General features: G+C 38.3%; 1 long non-coding RNA gene across 1 annotated transcript; it reads right to left on the bottom strand.

The window, feature by feature from the left end:
• Positions 1-1,824: 1,824 nt before the first annotated feature.
• On the bottom strand, positions 1,825-5,583 carry LOC134795094 (uncharacterized). Its single transcript, XR_010144788.1, has 3 exons — positions 5,443-5,583; positions 4,619-4,775; positions 1,825-1,878 (listed from the first exon to the last, which is right to left on the bottom strand). It is a non-coding gene; the product is annotated as an uncharacterized LOC134795094 (long non-coding RNA).
• Between the last annotated feature and the right edge of the window lie 296 nt (positions 5,584-5,879).

Raw genomic sequence — 5,879 nt, forward strand, 5'->3', positions numbered from 1 at the left:
TTTGCTTTATCTATCTTTACAAATTACTAGGTACCAAACTAACTTAAGCAGGTATTATTACTAACAAACTTCTAATCTATTTTCGTACCTACTTTTATGATAGGTATTACGGTTATTATTTTATTTATTTATTTATTTAAACTTTATTGCACAAAATACAAATAAAATGTACAAATGGCGGACTTAATGCCTAAAGGCATTCTCTACCAGTCAACCATAGGGCTAAACAGAGATGTAGTAAAAATGGTGCAAGAAGAAGAGTAAGAGAATTCAATTAGGAACTATTGCAAACAACTGAAAAACATAATAAACTACATATACAATACACAGATAAAAATAATAAAATATATACAATGAATATACTACTACATAATTCTCACATACATACTAATATATTACGATGGATACTACCTACTCATACTCTTGTTTCAGCAGATGTTTATGCAGCATCCTCTTAAAAGCAGATTTGCTCGGGGCTTGTCTTATGTTATAAGTAGGTAGGTATTTAAACTTACTGTAGTCTATCGGTTTTATTAATTTGATTGATGCCTTAACTATACTAAGCCAAACCAACTTTGGCAGTAAAAAAAAGCGCGAAATTGGAAATTTGTATGGAATTCTAAATTTTTCAAATTTGTCGCCTTGTTCTACTGCTGCTAATAACAAAGCTGGTTTACCGGAGTATATTTAGGTAACTAATGACCCATGTAAGGCCCATATAGTGCCTTACCTAGCCCACTTTTTAAATACTATATATCCTTTTTACAAAAACTGTTACAATTAATATAAAACGCTGTTTTCTAACAAGGAAGGGTACCCAACTCGTCAGCTCCGATTTGATTAATTTTTATATATGTTATAGAGTAGTCTAAAATAACGGACACGTGTTTTGTTTAGCTGCCCATACTCAACTTCCTGGGAGAAATTGGCCTCCAAAGTACTGAAAAGTGACAAAACGCTCTAACTTCTGTAGAGAGTTTTATTCAAGCAAATTTCAAGTTAATTACCTACTGGTTTGCATATACGTTACAGAACATGAAAAAATACTGGACACGTGTTTTGTTATTTCGACTCAAACTCATATTTTACAAAAAAAAACACACTTCAAAGTTTCATAATTCTTATCCTTTCACTCGAACTTCACGTTAGTTATCTTTTCGTTTTTTTTATCATGAAAACTAAAAACTTCCCGGTAGTGAAGAAAATGTTATCAATGTTATCATGGTTGTAAACCGGTTTGGACATTAAGTCCTAGCATATTTTGAAACATCAAAGATCCTAAAAGTGTACATTTGAAATATTTGAATACCCTGTTAGGCGCGCGGCAACGTGTTGGCGGCGCCGGGCGGGCGAAGTGAACACACGGTATTGAAGTGAAGCGCGTGAAACGATGACAAGTATGAAATTTTGAAGTGTGTTTTTTTTGTAAAATATGAATTTGAGCCCAAATAGCAAAACACGTGTCCATTATTTTTTCATGTTCTTCAACATATATTCAAACCAGTAATTAACTAGAAATTTGCTTGAACAAAACTCAGGAGTTAGAGCGTTTTGTCACTTTTCAGTACTTTGGAGGCCAATTTCTCCCAGGAAGTTGAGTACTTATGGGCAGCTAAAAAAAAATACGTGTCCGTTATTTTAGACTACTCTATAACATATATAAAAATTAATCAAATCGGAGCTGACGAGTTGGGTACCCTTCCTTGTAAGCCAAAGCTACAATAATAATTATGACGATGATTCGTACATGATTCGGAACTGTTCCCTGCTGATTTCGCCGTACTGCCGTACTGCGTCCCGACCGGTCGGTGTAGGCGTCCTCCTGTCCGCCCACTCGCCTTTTGAAGACTCTAGATATGCTGGACTGCGGTGCGCCACCTAAATACGAAATGGTTTGTGCTCAACCATAGACTAGGAATTCTCTAGACCGAGTTCAGAGCAATTATTTCATGCAACCGATGATGCCAAGGAAGTCGGTTAAAAATGCGGGGGTGCGCGGGACGAGGTGAGCAAAGTCCCGTGCCGTGATTGGTCCGTTCAAAGACACTTTCGACTCGAACATGGAGTAAAATTACCGTATGCGTGGCAGAGGGGGTAGCGCGACTATGCTAAGTCTGGAGGATGTTTTGTCTGTGTTGTCAACTAACTAAAACCATCTAAAACTAACCCCCATATGAACATACCTCAGACACTGAAGTCAGAGTTTGATAGTTCATAATGTAAAATAATAATAATAAGCACTGTAGTTAATAATGTAAAACATGGAATAGGGTAGGTGTGTTAGTTTTCGTCCAGATCTAGTTTTCGTCCACTTGATGAAATTTGAATATAAACCTACATTAGTGCACAAATTTGTACGTATTGCAATCCTTAATGTCAAAACAATATATCTGTCTACATAAAAATGATATTTCGCATTTAGAAAATTAAAAATCAAATACATATATATTATTATTTGCTTTTCTGTCAAGTGGACGAAAACTAGAGCACGGACGAAAACTAGCGCAATGACCCTATATTTCCATTAGTTGAAATTTCCCGCAGTTGAAATTGCCCCCCTGCACTTATCGCACTTTCTTGATTTTCTTATGTTCCCATCGTGGGCCAACATTACACCATTAAGATTAACTGGAAAGATCCCTGAAAGAGATATACGAGTATGTTCGCATTTGTACAAATGATGTGTGTTTTTTCTTGTTTTATGTTACTTTTTGTACAATAATAAAAATCACTAAATGTAAGCCTATAATATTTAAAGAGTTCCCTCATTTCCTCATCGATCCCATCATCAAAAATGGATTTTGACAAACTGTATACTTTATACTTTACCTCCGTGATCGTTAGTGCTAGAAAGCTGCAATAATGGCATGGATTTGGATATGCACGCCATCATAAATCATGCATGAACATCAGGACCGGCTGGAATGCATACAGCGGGCCTCGTACGCCCGACGCTATGAGCTGAGTATGAGGGCGCCGAAGGCGCCCGGCTTTGGTAAGCGTCTCTAGAGCGTGTCACGTACGTCAGGTCATCACTCAGGTCCTGGAACTTCATAGTGTTCAAGTACCTATACCTACCTACTGTTAATATAGACCGGTAGTAACGAAATATCACTGAACGATCACGTGAACCGCGGTTCCTTTAAAGATTTCCAGTTTCATTATCACATTTTGGGACAGGGATATTTACGATCTGATCATCTTCGATGAGGAAAAATATCGTAAAAAAATCTTATCACAATAAAGCCTAGATTTCTTTCTGAAGTTAAACTTCCGATGGCAGTGCCTTTCTTATAAATAGCGCCTGTACTTATACCAATCCTTGTGGTGTTATAAATGTGATTGCAATAAACTTAACTATAAATAAAACTAAACCTAAGCTAACCCATAATAACTATTGAACTTTATAACCCAACTCGCATCGTTACCTACTTACCTATTAGCTGTATCTACCTAAGTTAACTTAATTAACAAAATTGTATGAATGACATAGGGCATCCGATAGCTGGCGCAGGTAGTAATGTATGTAAAGTATGAGCATGAGCGTTATGTGAGCATCTACTTAAAGGTTCCGTCACACAGGCGCGTTTTCCGGGCGGGGCGTGAGCGCGGCGTAAGCGTTTTAATATGTCAAAAAATGGCAAAAAAAATCACTATTGTTGTATGGGCGCCCTACATAAATATTTATTTTATTTTGTTTTTGGTATTTGTTGTTATAGCGGCGACAGAAATACATTATCTGACAATTTCAACTGTCTAGCTATCACGGTTCATGAGTTATTGCCTGTTGACAGACAGACAGACAGACAGACAGACAGACAGACAGACAGACAGACAGACAGACAGACAGATAGACAGACAGACAGACAGACAGACAGGCAGACAGACAGACAGACAGACAGACAGACAGGCAGACAGACAGATAGACAGACAGACAGACAGACGGACAGAAGGACGGACAGCGGAGTCTTAGTAATAGAGTCCCGTTTTTACCCTTTGGGTACAGAACCCAAATTAAAATTCTTGCTCATCACACATAACAGCGGAATGCCCAGGGTGCCAAGATCACAATAGTTGATAGAAAACGCCAATCGAAACTTAAATAGTGCGTGACTTTTCGCAGCATCTATCACCCCGATACATTTCTTTTTATCGTTTGGCGTTTGTCGATTAAAGATTTGAGTCTAATTAAATATACCTATACAAATGTCCCGTCTTTTTACGAGGAACAATCTATAAGCGCCATCGGGATCTAAAGCACTTACGACCTTCTTCGGGAAAACAGTCTTACAGGGTAAGCAATAATTTATTAATAAGTACAACTAAGTTCTAATTCAAAATACACGTTGTGTAAACAAACACAATTTGCTTTAGTAGGTACCTATCTACCTACCTATCTACTATAGCAAATTCAACGCATTCACACATTGATACTACACACTGTTTTGTACAAGTAAGTACACATAGGCTATATTAGACCCAAACCAAACGGACGACTGGGATCATATCTCTATCTCTCTCACCCCACCTTCAATCATGCGAGCGTGTATGAGAAGTTTTACGACCCCGGTCGTCCGTTTGGTTTGGGTCAACTATAGATATAGATTATTTGTTGTACCTTGACCGCTAAATTGGTTCTCATCCGGTTCCAGGTCATTGGAGTCAGGTGAGGTGTATCTGGTTGCTCTGCTGTTAGGCCTGAACCCCTGGAGCAGGGCTCCCGCTGCCGGATGCTTTGTCATTGGAACGCGTCGCGGGTTGGGGTTTGGAGAGCCCTGGATTAGAGCATAGATGATCTTAATATATGATGTGCTATACGCGTGCGTCCGTGAGGGACAGAACATAAGCAATGCGAATTGGTTTGTTGCCCACCATAAAGCATACTAAATTTACGCTGGGGAATAAAAATGTGATACTGCGACAAGGACAAACAATTAGCGCTTTCTCTGCTACTCCTACTGAAAGATACATAAAACTCTCCCATTCGGTCATATCTCCCACCCCTCATGCCTGATCCAGTTATAGGTACTAGATTCATGGTTTAGACTTGAGTGTAAAGTTAGACCTAAGAAAAGTCTGCAACGATTTACATAGCACACGCTGTGCAAGTGTTATTTTAAACGTCAAACTTGCACTGCGTGTGCTATCAAAATCGTTGCAGACTTCTTTTGGTCTAACTCTAGTAGTGTTTTAGGCAAAACTAACGGGAAAATAGCATGAATTATAAATATTATATCATGTTATGATGACAATTCTTTGACATGCTTGCATATTAAAAATACGCTTTAGAATCCATTTCGCATGTACTAATCAGCGTGAGCGATTATTATACATCGACAGTTTACAAATAAATACAGAAAAACACATCATGGTCGCACGCCGGGCCGGTACAGGCCGGTTAGCACTATCATTTTAAATTTTCCCGCTCGATATTTTACTTACGAGAGTTGCTGCATCCCCGAACGCAGCAAAGTTTTTCAGATGCGGCCATTATCTAGGCCGCCGAGTTGGCCGTAAAACTAAAAATCAAGACACGAGTCACGATATTCAGAAATGTTTGTTTTGAAAATCAGGTTACCTAGTAAAAAGTCAAAAAGACAATTGAAAGACAGTTTAGGTATTTTTTTATTTCATTGCAGTGACATTATGCCAGTACAATATGATTTTATGTAGCAAAAATAACAAAAGTATAGCCGGTCAAACAACTGTGTCAGTAGAAAAAGACGCGAAATTCTGATTGTCTATGGGACGATAACCCATCCCGCTTATATTTTTTAAATTTTCCGCGTTTTTACAGACCATAAATACTGATAGCCGTAACAGACTAACCGCACCGCTTTTTTTCTGCGTATAACTAAACGCTGAGCACCGTGAAATGT

Source organism: Cydia splendana, chromosome 11 (genome assembly GCF_910591565.1).
Source record: "Cydia splendana chromosome 11, ilCydSple1.2, whole genome shotgun sequence".
Lineage (NCBI taxonomy): Eukaryota > Metazoa > Arthropoda > Insecta > Lepidoptera > Tortricidae > Cydia > Cydia splendana.